Source organism: Temnothorax americanus, unplaced genomic scaffold, assembly GCF_048541705.1.
Source record: "Temnothorax americanus isolate GAGA-0224 unplaced genomic scaffold, ASM4854170v1 Scaffold7, whole genome shotgun sequence".
Taxonomy (NCBI): Eukaryota; Metazoa; Arthropoda; class Insecta; order Hymenoptera; family Formicidae; genus Temnothorax; species Temnothorax americanus.
In genome coordinates this window covers 6,749,263-6,768,403 of record NW_027509792.1, presented here as the reverse complement: position 1 = coordinate 6,768,403, position 19,141 = coordinate 6,749,263, and the positions used below count along the sequence as shown (strand labels likewise).

At 44.3% G+C, this 19,141-nt stretch overlaps 1 long non-coding RNA gene and 1 pseudogene across 2 annotated transcripts in view; one reads left to right on the top strand and one right to left on the bottom strand.

The window, feature by feature from the left end:
• The window catches only part of LOC143906338 (uncharacterized), a 29,475-nt pseudogene extending 25,529 nt beyond the window's left edge, over positions 1-3,946 (top strand). Inside the window, exon 6 of the transcript XR_013259484.1 lies at positions 3,794-3,946. The product of XR_013259484.1 is annotated as an uncharacterized LOC143906338 (transcript). The remainder of the gene's footprint in view (positions 1-3,793) is intronic.
• An 11,341-nt stretch (positions 3,947-15,287) lies between these two features.
• Positions 15,288-18,787, bottom strand: LOC143906341 (uncharacterized). The gene is made up of 4 exons (XR_013259489.1): positions 18,640-18,787; positions 17,484-18,521; positions 17,340-17,410; positions 15,288-17,255 (listed from the first exon to the last, which is right to left on the bottom strand). It is a non-coding gene; the product is annotated as an uncharacterized LOC143906341 (long non-coding RNA).
• Positions 18,788-19,141: the final 354 nt, after the last annotated feature.

Below are 19,141 nucleotides of genomic sequence, written 5' to 3'. Positions count from 1 at the left end.
ACGCAAGGACAGAGGCCGACAGGTACCCAGTACCTCACATTGAAGATTTTGCGCAAACTTTCCACGGGAAGAGGATCTTCAGCACATTGGACCTCGTACTGGCATACAACCAAATACCCGTAAACCCGGACGACATACCAAAAACGGCGATCACTACGCCCTTCGGCTTATTTGAGTACCTCTACATGCCATTTGGACTTCGCAACGCAGCACAGACGTTTCAGAGGTTTATAGACGAAATACTGAGGGGCCTCAACTTCTGTTATGCCTACATCGACGACATCATCGTAGCATCCGACACGGAAGAAGAACACAGAGACCACCTACGCCAATTGTTCGAAAGATTAGAACAATACGGAACGAAGGTCAATCCGGCAAAATGCGTATTCGGCGCGAAACAAGTAAAATTCCTGGAATACCTGGTATCAGCCGAGGGTACCACACCACTACCAGAAAAAGTAGAGGCAATCCGGAAATTCCCCAAACCTCAGAACATAAAGCAGCTACGACGATTCTTGGGCACAATAAACTTTTACCGCCGTTTCATTCCAGGCGCAGCAAAGGATCAAGCCCTGTTGAACAAGATGCTCAAGGGGCCTCAGATGAAAGGCAAAATACCAGTCCCATGGACAACGGAAACGGAGAAAGCTTTCCAGAGCTGCAAGGATAACCTATCTCGAGCTACCGTACTGGCACATCCGGACCCGAGAGCAAAACTAGCAGTTACGACAGACGCCTCAGAGATGGCAATAGGAGCAGTAATGCAGCAGAGAACGGACAAGGGATGGCAGCCACTCGCGTTCCTGAGTAAGAAGCTCAACCGCGCACAGACAAAGTACAGCCCGTACGATCGCGAGCTTCTAGGGATATACACGGCAATAAAACACTTCAGACACATGCTTGAAGGAAGGGATTTTGTGGTATATACCGACCACAAGCCTTTGACATACGCCCTCAACCAGGATCCTCTACGCAGCTCACCACGGCAGACACGACACCTCGAATATATCGCACAGTTCACCACGGACATACGACATGTGCCAGGAAAAGACAATGTCGTAGCCGACGCATTATCGAGGGTGGATGCAGTACACCAAGCCATCGACTTCAAAGCACTGGCCAGATCACAGAAGGAAGAACCAGAAACAAAAGAGCTAAAAGAGAACAGCAAATCACTTAGGCTTACAGAGATTCCCGTCCCAGGAAGCAAGACGACCATACTATGCGACACGTCCACGCCAACTGCCCGACCTTACGTGACAAAGCCATATAGACAGCAGGTCTTTCAATCCCTGCATGGCTTGTCGCACCCAGAAACAAAGGCAACGGCCAGGATGGTAGCAGAGCGATACGTATGGCCGGGGATCCAGAGAGATTGCAAGCAGTGGGCACAGGTATGCAACTATTGCCAGAAATCTAAGATTACCCGACACAACAACTCGCCAGTTGGGAACTTCAGGGCTCCGACGAGGAGATTCGAACACATACACGTCGACCTGGTGGGGCCTCTTCCGATGTCGAAAGAATACAAGTATTGCCTGACCATCATCGACCGATTCAAACGATGGCCAGAAGCAATCCCGGTGCCCGACATAACGGCAGAAACAGTAGCCGAACACATATTTAGAGAATGGATAGCGAGATACGGCACTCCGACCAGGATAACAACGGACCAAGGACGCCAGTTTGAAGCAGACCTCTTCCGGAGATTAACACGCTTGACTGGATCCAATCACATCCGGACAACAGCCTACCACCCAGCAGCTAACGGGATGGTAGAGAGATTCCATTGACAGATGAAGGCAGCTATAAAGTGCCATGAAACCACACACTGGACCGAAGTATTACCAGTAGTACTAATGGGCATCAGGGCAGCTTGGAAGGAGGACCTAACCGCAACACCAGCGGAACTAGTGTTTGGAGAATCAATCCGCTTACCAAGACAATTCCTAAGCACGCAAGAGACAACAAGTAAAGCAGACACAGACGACCTGATAACGAGATTGAAGCAGACGATAGATCGGCTAAAACCGAAAATCAAACGTCATGGTCAGAGGTCTACATTTGTCTCCAAAAACATGCAAACAACGCCAAGAGTGTTCCTAAGACATGACGCACCACATGGGGCATTGCAACCTCCGTATGACGGCCCATACGAGGTTGTAAACCAAGGTGAAAAAACCTTCAAACTGAAAATTAATGGTACAACTATCAATGTGTCAATAGATCGCATCAAACCAGCCTACACCTTGGAGGAGGACAGCTACAGCCAAACAGCCAAGGAAGACGAGAAGGCAGAGCAAAAGGATCAACCAACCACAGAGGTCAAAACCAGAGCCGGGAGAACATCAAGGCCTCCGGTCCGATTCAACCTCGCCTAACCCAGGCTCACCCTCAACCAGGGGGGTACTGTGGCGGTCTTCCGACCGTACAATCAAAATGGTACGCGCGGCGCGCGCGCGCCCACCGGTCACGCGCCGAGCGCGTGGGCCAGACTACGGCCCGCGAAGCTATACGAAAGTGCCGCCGATAGGTGGCAGACTTTCTCGCGTTTCATTTCCCGACAGGGAAGAATAAAAGGCCACACGGCAACGGCCTAGACAGCTTTCGACTGCTCTTTGGCTCATAGCCAAGACCAGGAGAAGTACCTTTTGGTAACCGATCTCCCCGTCACCTTGCCGCCACCGTTACGGCCACCACCGAGACGAGCTGCGCCACTTTGCCTGCCGCTACCGCCACAACCTCAGCGGCCTCTGGACTACCGCCCAGGCCAACCGTGGAAGCTCGTCCAGCTCCAGCTCTTGCCGGTGCGACTGACTCGTCTTCCACGTGCGCTCATCTCAACGTGGGACGTAAGAGTTCGGCGCTACACGTCTCCTCGACTATCGTGGACGGTGCCTCCACTCCTGTCGCCTCTGTCACCGTCACCCTCCGAGCGGGTACACCAGGAGACGCAGACCATCCCGCCTGCGCGTGTTCACCGAGGCGTGCAACACCAGCCTCCACGCAACACTCAGGAAGTGCAGACCGACCCGGAGTGGGAGATCACCTCCTCACAAGGAACGCAGACCGAGGAGCCACCGGCACTCTTATCGGAGTCTACACAGACTGAGGAACCGGAGCAGTCCCTCACACCACCGGGGACACCGCCGGCTTGGCGGAAGTTCAGCTCCTTCCGGAGAACCAAGACGCAGCCGAGCATCATCTGGCGTGAGCGACTCCGCGACTAGGAGGAGAAGAAACCAATCGGCCCTTTTCAGGGCCACACAACGAGAGGAACCCAAACGGCCCTTTTCAGGGCCGCCTCCACGGCCCTTCTCAGGGCCTTCTTCAGCACACTGACACACCTACATTTGTATCATAGGACATGGAATAAACGACCTATTTATTACATACATCTGTCTCTCAGCTCACTCGGCGATCCCTCTTCCGCTACGGCATATCCTCTGCGAAGGGCACGCGACGCCCCAGCGTAAGTGGCTAGTGCCACACCACGATTGATTTAGTTCCGCAGGTAAATTTTCGTTTTCCGACATCTACGGTAGTTGCGCTTTACATAATTTGCTTAATCGACTTACATTACGGTCGCTAGTCGCATGTTGCTGGTCGGTGCTTGTGCCGCCTTATCTGTCGGTGAGTCTCTGTTGAGGTAGGTCGGTGCTTCCTCGGGTTACGCTGCTCGCTTGTCCCTCGTCGGCCGCTACCGTGTTGTCCGCTGCTTTTGAATCTAGCTGCCGTGTCTCCGTTGAGGATGTTGCACTGCCTCACTGATTCAGTTATTTTTCTGTTTCAGCTGCCGTTCCCGTCTGCCTGCCGCTGGATCCATCACGCTGCCACCATTTGTTGTGCCCCTTTTTAGGACACTTGAATTCGATCCTTCTAAGGAAGAGGCGGGAGGCAATTGACTAACACTTTTGGATGCAATAAACACGACTTTTACTAATTACTTCGCCTCTACAACTTATTTCGTACAAGATCCGTTCGTCGCTGCCCGACTCCGATTGCTCTCTCGTATCCTGTTGTCGCTTCCTTTTGTATCGTCGTCCTGTCCTTTGATATCGCTGAGTTGCTCGATCGTATGTGGGTCGATCGCGCAACTCATCTTTTGCTGATTCGGCGTTGCGTAATTCTTTCGGGTAGTTGCGGTCGCGTTCCCTATTGTTCTTCGCGGTCTTTATTCTTAATACTATTTATTGTTATATTAATTGGGGCCGCAACAGGAGGGTGAAAACGCGCGAGGTGCTAGCAAAAATAAAATTTAAAGTCTTTAATATAAGAGATTACATTTTTGAAATATTTGACAATATGCTAATCTACATATACATATAATATTATCTATTATTTTTTATTTTTTAAAAAAGAATTTGAAGATGTAGGTTAGAGTTTGAGGAGAAAGAATATCAAAGGTGTTCCTAATTAGTGAGTGAGTTTGGAGAGAGGGGAATAGATTTTGAGCCCTCGCTTTGCGCGGGCTTAAAATCTAGTTTTATATACTTTTGGTAAAAATTCGGTCCAATAGTTTAAGAGTGTATAGCGAACAAAAAAAAGGCTACAAACTCTGTCTCTTTATTATATAATAATAAATAATAAATAGTAAAAATAATAAATAATAAAAAATAGTAAATAATAGTAATAGTAATAATAGTAAAAATAGTAAAAACTAGTAAAGATAGTAAAGATAGTAAAGATAATTGTTCGGATCCGTCCTCCGAACGGCGCGCCTGCGAGTGCGGCAACCCGGCCCGCGCGCTCAAGCCCGCCCGGCCGGGCGCAAGTGGCATCACTCGCGCGCCACTAGCGCGAGTAACATCTGTCGCCGCGGGGCGGCTGTCGTTACTCGCAATCAAAATTCGGCAAGAAAGATACATAATTTAAGGGCGAGCCGGCCCAGAACGAGCGAGTTCTTTTCTCTCACGTTGAGGCTAAAATATACCGGGCGTTAAATATACCGGCCGTAGCCACCGTGATTGAGACGAACCTTGCATATTCCGCTCCAACCTGGAGCGAGCGGAATCCTCGCACCGTTCCTCGGAACGACGTGCCACCGACTTGCGCCTGCTATTAAGCAAGGGAGAGTCTGCCCCTCCCACCCTCCAAACCGGACAAGTTTGGTCCGTGGTGGTAGTAGCACAGGGCCACTCTGCCCGCTCTAGCAGAGGCCGACGACGACCTCGACCAAGAAGAAGAGCCTGGAGGCCCTCGCCACCACAACGACCAACCGCTGCCAGACCAGCACCTCCACCAAAGCTGTGGTAGCCACTAATACGGGTGACGATCCCCGAGTCGCACAGGCGAATCACACGCCCACCAGGGCTGACTCTAGTGCCTGGCGATCCGAGGGCAGAAAGACCCCTACCTCCGAATTCTTGGAGGTCAATAGGCACCCAGACCGAGGAACGCAAGAAGAAGAAGAAAAGGAGCAGGGAGACGAAGACCGCACCGGCCCTGCCCCCCCTTGAAATCCCGGATCTGCCCCTGGATCGAACTCCCCCGATTCCGGGAAAATCAGTAGACGCGAATAACAACCGCGAAACACTCATCGTGGCAAAGCGAGCAGCTAACCACCGGCTCCCGCTTTAGACCACCGTATTTTTTGAGAAGTCCGGCGCCCCTGTGCGCCGGGATAAGAGCAATCTAAAGACAAAGCCCCATCCACAAGTCACGCACTGACGCGCTAAGTCATCATGTATATGTATTAAGGAAATAAAGTTCACTTTTACCAGAGCTTCGACTCGTCCGATTCACTCGCCTCAGACTTCCTCACTCCCGACCGTTTCGAAACAATAATAAAGATATAGAATATATAGATTATTACTACCATGACTGACTTACAAGGGAACATTCCGAATCCAAACTCTTCGATTTTGTAGGGATGTAGAGTGACTCAATATATTTTGGGGGAATTTTTCACCGTCCCGTTTTGAAAAAAATCTACTCCAAAAATTGTCCTTTTAAATCACATAATTTTATTTTGCATTCTAGAACAAAATCTTAAAATTTAATGAAACTGGCTGACATTTTTAACATATGTTCTTATGGGAAATGACATATTGCATACCTTCAGAATGAAATAAGTGCAAGAAAAAATGCAAATGATAAGGAAAAAAAAATGCACGTAACTTAATAATTTACAAATAAATGAGCGAAAGAAAGGGGAAGATTACCGCACATTTCGTAGAAAAATTAATTATTAAAGCATAAATTGCTTGATTTTTCGTCTGCTAGACTGCCACGGTCGTGAACGACGTGAACAGCAGCACGCACTATACACGCGGCAACCAATCGGAAAAATCCCCTTTACTTTTACTACTTCAAAATGACGGAAAGTCGACTAAAAGTTGACTTCTAAATAGCCGACTTATAAAAATGGCGGAAAGTCGACTAAAAGTCAACCTCTAAATAGTCGACTTATAATATACTCGCAACCCGTCGCGTCGCGTAAAAGAGTCACGGTGCGGTCTCGCTTCGGGTGTACTTGGCGCGAGACACTACCGTGTTTCTTGATAATATGTATTTCTGCTCATGTACGGTAAAAATGAATAAAATTTTTATGGTACACTTCTATGATATAGAGACTGGAAGTCGACTTATAAAAGTCGACAGAAAGTCGACTTCTAAGGCTGCGGTCAATTTGATGCTAATACGGTCGTGTATACGACCGTGAGTTAATATCAGAAATTATTCATAAAATGGTATCATTGGGACAGAAAAAGCGTAAAAATCGCAATTTTGACCCATTTTTGTACTTGATATTGTTTAAATAAATTATTAAAAAATTGAAATAAATATAAACAGAAAATCTTAAAAAACCGTAATTGCAATTCTCTATATCATAGAAGTGTACCATAAAAATTTTATTCATTTTTACCGTACATGAGCAGAAATACATATTATCAAGAGACACGGTAGTGTCTCGCGCCAAGTACACCCGAAGCGAGACCGCACCGTGACTCTTTTACGCGACGCGACGGGTTGCGAGTATACAAGATGTGGAGATCTCGATAACGAGTGGACGGATCAAGTTCTAAGTAGGCTTGATCGATAGCTTGGGGTCCAATTAGGGGGGGGGGGAGGGTTTCTCTTATAATATTCCGCTACGTGCCCTACGAGCGGAGATATTGGCTGAGTCCAGCCGAACCTCTGCTACCCGTAGCGCACGTAAGCGGCGAGCGCTTGCTACGCAAATATTTGGCTGGACAGAAGCGCTACAGTTAGCGGTTGTTAGCGGTTGTTAGCGGTCGCCATCTTTGTTTTCATCGAACATAACCCAACATACCCGCGAGTAACACCCGTAACACCCAACTAATCTCGTTGTGCGACGACGACGACGACGATCTTGTACTCACAAACAATACGCGTAACGAGCTCGAGAGCGACGACAAGAGCCTGCAGGAATTGATAGAGAGCGAGCTGGCGCTGAGGATCTGCTCGAGCAGCACCGACGACGAAGCCGTCGAGGAAACCGAGAACGTCGTCACCCAACCGAAGACGATCAAGAGGATCGTCCTGGACCGCCGGCGCAATTCATAGCGGCCGAGAGCGAACATTATTCCCTGATCGAGGAACCGTACGGCCACCGAAACGGTCATTTGTCTCCACACGTGTCGACATCGAGATCGTGAAACCAGAACCGGTGCGCTTCCACGACGAGGAAGAAGATTAGGCGTTCGTCGAGCAGCCGGAAGCCGGCGCGGGCGTTGCACCGATAATTATTCAGAAAACGAACGAAAGCGATCAAAAGTCGAGCCGCGACGAAGTCGTCGACGTTAGCAACGACTACGAGTATCAGGCGGTCGTCAAGGAAGTCGTACTTCTCACGGATGATCCAGATTCTAGCAATATCACGAGCGATCTCCTAGACAGACAGAGCTCCCAATCATTCCATAACCTGAGAAATATATTGATGTTCCGGTGAAAAGTCTCTGAAGAACTATGAATACTGAAGCAGGTATTATATTTCTTTAAATTATATATTATTGCAATATCTCGATAAACACATGTATGTGATATAAAATAGAAAACCTCTATTATTTTTTCTTTTGAAAATCCATTTTTGTTTATCGCATATTTATTTTTTTTGCATAGAAGGTGAAGATGAAAGGCGATTCACAATCTGGTTCAAAATTAATGAGCAAAAACCTATAAAGATTCCAGGATTGAAAATGAAAGAGTACGCGCCAGTGAAAAGTAATAATGTTCAAAAATAAGTTTAATTTAAACCGTATATTCAATATTTTGGTAAAAGTATTTTAAAATCAAAAAATTCTGTTACAGACGTTGATAAAGAAGCCTACGATTTTTTTATAAAGTGCGTGGAATCTGGAGAAATCATGAATGATGAGCCCATAGAAGTATTGTATAAATCGATAGATGATGTGGACTAGTAAGTATAATTACGTCTGTTAATTTGTGAGTTATGTCTATGATATTCGCCGCCAATACACACACACACACACATACGTATATTATGTACTTCTATTTATCTCCAGCACGCGTGTTGAATACGTACCATCGGATGAACAACAATTGACTGAGTTGGAGACACTAACTGATGTGACACAAGACGGAACCATGTTAAAAGTAACATATTGTTACGCGCCGACCGCGCGTTCGCCGCACAATCACTCACTTTCACACTCGCGGCGCGTGTCACGACACTCTCGCACAAATAAGATGACTCGTTTAGAAAATCAGTAGCTCTTTATTACGACTCTCGGTATAATAAAGGAGCTCGGGACGACACTTCCGAACGAGACGCGTCCCAGAGTAAATCTGAACATCAGGTATCAGGAAAATCAATAGTTAATTGAGCATCACGCAATCAATATTAGTAAACAAGCATCCGTCACTAAGGACGGGTCGCGACGCGACATCAAATGACGGGCGACTCGCATATACGCGCGACACGAGGATAGCACGGGCGTAACACTACCCCCCCTCTTCCAAGATTGTCGCCCCAGACAATCCGGGAGGGTAGTTAACTTGCGGTAGCTCCTTTTGTGCGCCCCAGGGCGCCGAAACAGTCCTTGCCCTCCTCGAGCTGCTGCTCCAAGTTACCGGGCTCTGCTTCTCTTGGCCCCCGGTAGCCGCACGCCAGTCTCCTCCCGAACCTCTTTTGGGGCGAGCTGGCCAGGCTCCCCCTCCACGGTCCGAAGAAGACTTCTGCTCTGCTCTTCCGGCGTATCCCTCGCTGTCGGCTTCCCACGACGCCGTCCCAAATCTTCAGACAAGGGGGGGGAAACTCGCGTGGACCCAACGTCTTTTCAGACACCCCGAGTCTCTGCCTCAGCATTTGCTCAACGTCCCACGGGAAAACCACGCTCAAAAACCGTGGGCGAGGCAGTCTTCTTAAAAAAAAAACTTCCTTCGAGGAGTCTTCGGCCAATGTTCCGCCAAGGTCCCCTCTTCGAGCACCACTGACTCCCTCTAGGAAAAGAACATTAAACGCAGTAACGGAAAACCAAACATTAAAATATTAAAGAAAAACCAGAACCCATTTCCTCAGAATATTTATTAACCATTTATTTCAAAAACACGATTGTCAATAAATATAACCCACCCTCCGGGCTCCGACCTACTCTAACTGCTCAACCCAATTTTCTTTCAGAATATAAAGCTAGCCTGTCCGAGTGGACAATTTTCCTTTTATGTCTGGGAGACCTTTGGATGCAATATACCACGTCGCTCAATTTCTTCACTATGCAAAAGGGCCCCTCCCAGTTGCTTTGTAATTTTGGGGCTTTTCCTTTAGTTCTGCGAGGATTGTAAAACCAAACTTTTTGCCCTTCTTCAAAAAGAATACGCCTAGCTCCACGATCAAACCAGGCCTTCACCCGGGAAGATTTAACATCCATACGCTCTCTCACTATAGAATGAATTTCTTCAAATTTTGACTTCAAATTTCTAACGAAGCTTCCCACTGACTGCGCCTCCTCCTCATAAAGCCTTGGAGTACCTCCCTGTAACAAGTCCAAGGGTAATTTTAAATCTCGAGCAAAACATAATTCCGCAGGAGTAAAGCCAGTTGTCTCATGTTTTGAAGACCTATAGGCTAACAAAAACATGGGAATCCATCGATCCCAATCCTTTTGACTATCAGAAACAAACTTTGCCAGATAGTTAGTAATAGTCTGGTGTTGTCGCTCTACTTGTCCATCCGACTGAGGATGTAAGGCAGTAGTTCTCGTTTTTTTAATCCCAAGAAGATCCATTAACTCTGCGAACAACTTCGACTCAAAGTTCTTTCCTTGATCGGTATGCACTTCCAAGTGAACTCCATATCTAGAGACAAATTGATTTACGAAGATCTCCGACACAGTTTTAGCTCTTATATTACTTAGAGGAAATGCTTCCACCCATTTGGTAAAACAATCTACAATAACAAGGAGATATCTGTTTCCGAAGTTGGTTGTAGGGAGGGGGCCAAGAACGTCCATCTGAATTCTCGCAAATGGTGCCCCAACATTGTAGATTTGTAAAGGGGATTTCCCTTTCCCAGAGGGACCTCTTTTAGAGACGCAGGCTTCACATGACCTGCACCAATCCTCAATATCCTGCTTACAAGTTGCCCAATAAAAGCGCCTTCGAACTTTTTCCAAAGTTTTATTAATTCCAAAATGCCCACCTGAAGAAGAATCGTGGGCTTCTTCAAGAATTTCCTTGACCCGACTTCGAGGAGCAACAAGCTGAAGAAAGCTTGTTTTCAGACTTGGAGCTTCCCACTTTTTATAAAGAATTCCTTCTCTTAATATTAGCGCATCCCAATGCGACCAATAAATTTGGGCAGAAACATTCCTATCAGGGATCTCAGAACGCGGAGGACGGATTCCAGCTTGCTTACCCCGTAGGATAAAAGCTATTCCCTCGTCTTCCCCTTGTTCCTTTCGCCAAATTTCCAAATTCTCTCCCTGTAGAATTAATCGAGCAATCGTTTTATTCAATTCCTCCGTAGACTTCTTTTCAATCTTGGCACAATAATTACAATCGGACTTCTCACATTGGCGTCTGGACAATCCATCAGCATTTTTATGTGATAGCCCCTTTCGATGCACAATCTCAAATTCATACTCTTGGAGTCTTTCCAGCCAGCGCGCCAGTTGTCCCTCTAAATCCCTGAAGGACATAAGTCACTTCAAAGAAACGTGATCTGTGCGAATTAAAAATTTTTGTCCTAAAAGATAGTGGCGAAAAAATTTTATTGAGTCTACTGCCGCTAAGAGTTCCCGCCGAGTAACGCAATAGTTTCTCTCAGCTTTATTGAGAACCCGACTAAAAAAAGCTATGACTCTTTCTTCTCCCTCCTGTTTCTGCAATAACACCGCGCCAATACCGACATTTGAAGCATCGGTATCCAAAACAAATCCTCCCTCCCCTTTAGGGAAGGAAAGTACCGGAGGGGAGGACAAAACTCGCTTTAATTCTTCAAACGTTTTTCGACATTCCTCTCCCCAAATGAATTTAGTCTGACTTCCCGTAAGAGCGTAAAGAGGTCTTGCTAAAGAAGAAAATCCTTTAACAAATTTACGATAGTATGAGCAAAATCCTAAGAAACTTCGTAATTGTGTTTTGGTATGTGGAACCAACCAATTCGTAACCGCGGATATTTTTTCGGGATCCGTGGCTATGCCCTCCGCCGAAACTACATGCCCCAAATATTTTACACTCTTTCTAAAAAAAGTACATTTCTTTGGATTAACTTTCAAATTCACTTTTCTTAATTGTAATAGTACCGTCTTTAAATTCTCCATCATTTCAGAAAAACTCTTTCCAAAAATTATTACATCATCGAGATAAACTAAGCAAATTTTTGATAATAAATCTCTTAAAACTTTCTCCATCAGACGTTGAAATGTAGCAGGGGCATTGCAGAGGCCAAAGGGCATGACGACAAATTGCCACAACCCATTTCCAATTGAAAACGCAGTTTTCTCTTTATCCTCGGAACGAATCTTTATTTGCCAATATCCGCTCTTAAGATCTAGAGTACAGAACCAAACGTTACCTGATAATTGGTCGAATATGTCATCGATTCTGGGTATAGGATGAGAATCTTTTTTAGTTAAATAATTCAGCTTCCGATAATCCACACAGAATCTGATTGTACCGTCTTTTTTCCTGACCAAAACTACAGGCGAAATCCAGGGGCTTTGTGACTCCTCAATTACCCCTTGTTTCCACATATCCTCAATTATTTTATTTACTTCCTTCCTCATGTGGACAGGAATACGACGAGGAACCTGTTTAATAGGGGAAGAATCTCTCACATTTATCACATGTTCAATAATATCACAATTTCCTGCAACAATAGTTTCGGAAAACGCATCCCGGAAATCTTCCAGAAAATCGGCAAACATTTCCTTCTGAGCCTCATTTAAACTCTCAGAATTATTTTCGAAAAGTTCTTTTAAGATAGAAGAGTCTATCTCGACAGAAGTTTCAACACGAGAACAATCAAAATTTTTTTTCTCATTCAATTCGGAATTAAAGAAAGGTTCAAAAATATTTTCCAAGTTTACTTTTTCAAGAAAATCCTTTCCTAATAAACATTGATCGCTAATTTCTGCAACAAACAAAAAGATCTCTACGGAAAATCTACCAATTTGAACTTTCATGAAGACTTTAGATTCTACAGAAACTCTTTCTCCAGTCGGATATCTTAAATTACAGTTTCCTATTTTAATTCTCTCTACCTCTTTTTCAATAAAAGTTTCATTAACAATCGAGACATCGGAGCCCGTATCTATCTTGAAAGAACAGCATTTTTCGTTTAATAAACCTTTATAATAGAAATCTTTCTTATTGTTAGATTCAAAATGTTCAAAATGAACAGTACCGACTTTCGGGGAATTTTTCACAAAAGTTGAGCCCACCCCACAAAGCTCAACTAAATCGCGTTTCCCTCAGGGCATTCTGACCGGAAATGCCCGGTTTTTCCGCACGTCCAACACTCCCCCCGGCCGGCGCCAAATTTGCTGCCTCGCCAATTCCCTTTCGGGCCCTTTCCCTCCTTATTCCTTTTCTCAGTCTTCCCTCCGACATCGCGTTCCTCATTCTTCACCAAATTTCTATCTCCCTTTTTCACGAAATTCTTGTTTAAATTCTCCCTGTATCTCTCCGAATTATCCCCCTGGATAACTTTGAGCGCTTTAGCCCTTTCAACGGCCAGAATTAAGGAGGTTATTCCCTCCATCTGAAGCGCTCGCCGAATAAAATTATCGGAAACGGCCGTAATGAATTGCGCACAAGCGATTTTATCGCGAAGCTCATATGGGCACTCGGGGTACGCCAGGCGTGAAAGTTTGTCAATTTCGGATCCGAGTGTCGCCAAATCCTCCCCGAATTTTTGTTTACGGCTCGTAAACGCGACGTAACAATTCTGTGATTGTCGTCCCTCCCCAAAGCGCAACTCAAGTTTCGGTTTAAGTTCCGCGAAATCTAACCGCTCGACATCTTGAACCGTTTCCAAAACCGAGCGTGCCTTTCCCCTCAGGCTCGAAGCCAACGCGATCGTTTTTGTGGCGTCATCCCAATGGTTCGCACGCGCGATCAAACTCAATTGCGAGAAATATTCCTGTAACGGGGTTGTTCCGTCGTACGTGTCGGGTTTTAGTTTATACCCCAGGTCGGCACTCGCGACCGCGACACTATCACTCGCGTGTATTCGCGTTCCCACGCCGCTCGAGTTCAAGTCTCTATCCCCCGCATGCGCGACTCGCGCTACCACGGCGCTCGGGATGGCGCCCCTTTCGCTCGCGTACGCGTCTCGCGTCCCCGCGCCGCTCGGGATCGCGTCCCTTTCACTCGCGTGCGCGTCTCGCGCTTCCGCGCCGTTCGAGATCGCGACACTTCCGCGTATGACCCGCGCCCCCGCGCCGCTCGCGACTCGCGTCCCCGAGTCCCCAGATACTCTATTATAAGAGTGACTTAGCTGTGCGCCGGAGTTCATCCCTCGGAGAAGACGGAGCTCCTCTTCCTGCCGGCGGAACGTCTCGGCGTACTCCCTCTCTCTCCGCGCCTGTTCCTCGCGCAGGAGCCGGACCTCCCGAATCACCGCCTGGAGGGTCACCACCTCCGACGTCATCTCCGCAGCATCCGACTGTGGAGTCGCTACTCGGAGTCGTTTCCTTGCAGCCATGAGAAGATCAAAGCTCGTCGCTCGTCTAGTCCTCGTTCGTCCGATCGATCCGTTCGATCCCGGACGAGCCCCCAAAATGTTACGCGCCGACCGCGCGTTCGCCGCACAATCACTCACTTTCACACTCGCGGCGCGTGTCACGACACTCTCGCACAAATAAGATGACTCGTTTAGAAAATCAGTAGCTCTTTATTACGACTCTCGGTATAATAGAGGAGCTCGGGACGACACGTCCGAACGAGACGCGTCCCAGAGTAAATCTGAACATCAGGTATCAGGAAAATCAATAGTTAATTGAGCATCATGCAATCAATATTAGTAAACAAGCATCCGTCACTAAGGACGGGTCGCGACGCGACATCAAATGACGGGCGACTCGCATATACGCGCGACACAAGGATAGCACGGGCGTAACAATATGATTATCAGGGCGAGTTATATGAAGTAACGGAAAGTAGTGAAACTCACTCTAAACTACAGGCAGGTTAGTGGAATTTACTTACACAATACATTGAACATAGAAATTATAGGTTTCTCATAGTAGTACAAGTGCAAGCAAGTAATATATGAGTTGTCATGAAATGAACCATTTTATTGCAGATGTAAACTTCTTCGCCGAATTTTTCCAAAAAGTTACTGAAAACAACGCTGTACAAGATAACGTGGGTGAATCTGACTGTAGCCAAATCAACCCGGATCACACAATGGTAGCACAAGAGGACCTCAACGAAATACCTAACAATGATGAAAACGGTACATTATGAATTTCCTAAATTAATGTGTTAGAGATTAAGTTAAGTTTAAAAAAGAACAATACGCACATTTGTTTGATACGATAATCAATTTTTTATATATTCTTTATTTCAGATTCTAAATTTGAATGGGATCATAAATCTATTTTATTCCTCCTATCCAAATATTCCGAACGGCTGGCGAAATTTAGAAGTCCAACAATAAAAAAAATTACGCTTTGGAGAGAAATAAAAAAAGAATTTGATGACATAGGAATTTCGCAGGTTACTGCACAAATGATTGACCACAAATTTCGCAATTTGAAAACCAGATATAAACATATAAAAAGTAATAACAAAAAAACCGGACGAGGGCGACAGCCATGGGAGTTGTACCAGCGATTACAACTAACTTTATAACATTAAGGCAAAGAAAATTTAATGCAGAACGAATAGACGTCTCGATTTAAATCGTGTCTCGCAGTTACAGCGTTCGGAAGCAATTCTATTTATACGGCGAGCATCGTCGAGATACGAATTCTGAAATAAGTATCAAGTTTATATCATTCTATACACGACTTTCTAACGTTTTAATGATTATATTTGCACTACACTTTAAAGTCTGCGACAGCGACAATAGGATAATAATACTGGCAAATCGTATGGCGGTTTTAAGCAGACTTCATCCCTAAAGAGTGAATATTTTCTAGCGACTGTTTTCGCGTTCATCTAAGTACGTATACTACAAATACATTATTCGAAATCTATATTATTTGAAATATTTCAAAATGTTTCAGCAATATATATCAATGCTTTCATTTGACACAGATGCGTGGGTGCTGTAGATGCACCTGTCGAATAATTTTTTATATCCTTCCGATTTTTGATTATTCGACAAACGATAATTATACGTACATTCTCGCTCGCGGCAATTGTTTCCTTACATCACTAGAATAGTATTGACTTACTAAATTGTTGAACAATTATTTCTGGACTCCTGAATAAACGTGCGGATAAAAATTCTCGTTTTATCGTCTAATATATAGTACATTTTCCTATAGTGCAGTTGAAAAAGGATCAGTTTGCTACCATGACAATGCTGCTATTTGGCTAAATATATTTTCAGGTATATTTTCATAAATCACCTCTCGCTCACTCATCGCTCCGCTATCAATGCAGACGTAAAATATAAAACAATCATTTTTTTCACAAGATTCACATAACATAAATAAAGCAATTGCGTCGTTAAAAGTATACACATTAAAGATTCTTCGCACACATTTACAAAGTAATAATGCAATTAAATAATTCTATTCGCCGCTATATATACAGCGTTCCACCAGAAACAGAGCACTTGAATAATGGACTGGATGTTCTTAACATTTAATACAAATTATGTAAAATTGCTGCATACATTGTAATGCATGCCAGTTACACAAGAAGAAAGAATATTTTCTATTCAAAAGAAAAATTGATCGTTGATAAAAAAAAATTCGAATCTTCTGTTTCTGAAGAATCATTCTACGTAAGAATAGTGTATCTTAAATCTATATAAAATAAATAAACTTGAAAAATGTAACATGACTATTATCAGAGTAAAATAAGAGGAATGGATGTTAAGTCAAATGCCGAGTTTACACAATAGCCAGCGCACTTAAATAATAAAACATATTTATGTATTTTTTTACATAACAGTTCACAAATAATCACTGTCTAAATCAAATCTGTATCACTTTTACAATCAAATCTTAAACTATATAAAATTAATAACGATTCGGATAAATACTTAGTAAAAGAATATTTGACTGTGGAAGCTGAGAAACACCTTAATCTTAAATAATTAATTGTAATCGATTTATTATATATTTACTACGCTAAAATAAGTTGTTCCTCACAAGTCTTTAGTAACTATATTTCGATACTAACAGCGATTACTAACGCATTTGTGTAATTCCGTATATTCAAACTACGAATACGAATATTCACTTAAAACGGCCATTGCACGCTCGATCGTAAAGCTACGGTCTATTCCACGAAATAAAATATTAGAGATATCCAGTAAAAGATTACCCGAGAATAAATTCGAACGAATAACGTAAAAAACTAACTATTACTATAGCCACGTAATGGCGATAAGTTAACTTTACATGAAAGAGATTCCGAGAGTTGTGCAGACTGCATTTACGTAAAGGTGAAACGCCAACGAAAATGCAACGCCTTTAAATTCAATATTTCGTCTATACTTTTATATACGAGTAAAATGGAAATGATCTAAGTTAAAGATTCAATCGAAAATCTCGCAAATGCCTCAATATTTCAATACTGTGTAGGTGGTTCCTGGTTCATTGTAAGGTAATCGCGGACATGGTACTACGCACACAATGGAGTAACTGAAATAAACGACTCATTACAACACCTATCATAAAAAATATAAGGAGGTAACATATATATAAATGCGTCGATAGTATATTTACCTTGTAAGAGGTTCAACGGCCACTACCACATCTTCGAGAAGTTGATCGGAGAGAGTGTTCACACAATCAAACTGCAAAATGAAAAATTCATACATGTGTTTATCGAGATATTGCAATAATATATAATTTAAAGAAATATAATACCTGCTTCAGTATTCATAGTTCTTCAGAGACTTTTCACCGGAACATCAATATATTTCTCAGGTTATGGAATGATTGGGAACTCTGTCTGTCTAGGAGATCGCTCGTGATATTGCTAGAATCTGGATCATCCGTGAGAAGTACGACTTCCTTGACGACCGCCTGATACTCGTAGTCGTTGCTAACGTCGACGACTTCGTCGCGGCTCGACTTTTGATCGCTTTCGTTCGTTTTCTGAATAATTATCGGTGCAACGCCCGCGCCGGCTTCCGGCTGCTCGACGAACGCCTAATCCTCTTCCTCGTCGTGGAAGCGCACCGGTTCTGGTTTCACGATCTCGATGTCGACACGTGTGGAGACAAATGACCGTTTCGGTGGCCGTACGGTTCCTCGATCAGGGAATAATGTTCGCTCTCGGCCGCTATGAATTGCGCCGGCGGTCCAGGACAATCCTCTTGATCGTCTTCGGTTGGGTGACAACGTTCTCGGTTTCCTCGACGGCTTCGTCGTCGGTGCTGCTCGAGCACATCCTCAGCGCCAGCTCGCTCTCTATCAATTCCTGCAGGCTCTTGTCGTCGCTCTCGAGCTCGTTACGCGTATTGTTTGTGAGTACAAGATCGTCGTCGTCGTCGTCGCACAACGAGATTAGTTGGGTGTTACGGGTGTTACTCGCGGGTATGTTGGGTTATGTTCGATGAAAACAAAGATGGCGACCGCTAACAACCGCTAAGAGCTGTCCAGCCGACACTTCGATAGCGCTAAGCGGCAACCGCTACCAAGCGAGCGACTGCTAGGCTAGCGGAGGTTCGGCTGAACGCAGCCATTGCGACGCAAAGTCCAAATGTCAAAATTTTTTTTTAAGATACTTTCTTCTACATAAGTCGTTTTATTTTCGACCCAACTGGCCAATTGAAAACAAATTGCACAACGTTTCGTCCGAATTCCGGTCCTTATCAAGTGCTTTAGGTTACACCGATCCGCATAACAAATTTAAATGCATCGTTGACGTGGTGTCCTGACAACGTCAAGATAAACGCAAAACTAAACAAAAAACAAAATAATACATTTAACAATAAAAAACTGTACAAAATCGTCATAATATCGCGTTGGTCAAAAACAATAAATTAATTAACACTGTAAAAATCAGTTAAAAACTCACAATTCTTATGCGCTCCAAAACAAACGGTGAGATCAAAACGTTACAAGCCATATCGAGGCACAACGTCCGAACAGTAAGACAGTCAAAGCGAAATGAAATTGTCAAACGTAATCCGCGGATAGCAAAAGGTGCTCTGGTGGGAAAAACGAGCAGAACCGAATATACAGGGCCGACTAAGTAATACCAATGACACGGTTATAAATAGATGGCAGGCTCTCAGTATCGTTTTGTAAATTGATTGTGCAATCATGTTTTTTAATAAAAAACATTTCCGATATTTCTCTTTTTTTGAAATGTTTTTCTTTGTATAAAATTTTTGGATGCTGCCACTTAAAATCATGATTGTGTGCAAGACGGTGTTTGCTCACAACCGAATGATTGTCTACATTTTTTCTGATATCACATCGATGTTCTTTGATACGCGTTTCTAAATGCCTTTTTGTCTGGCCAATATATACTGCATCACAATTTGCACAATCAATCTTATAAACTAACTCTGTCT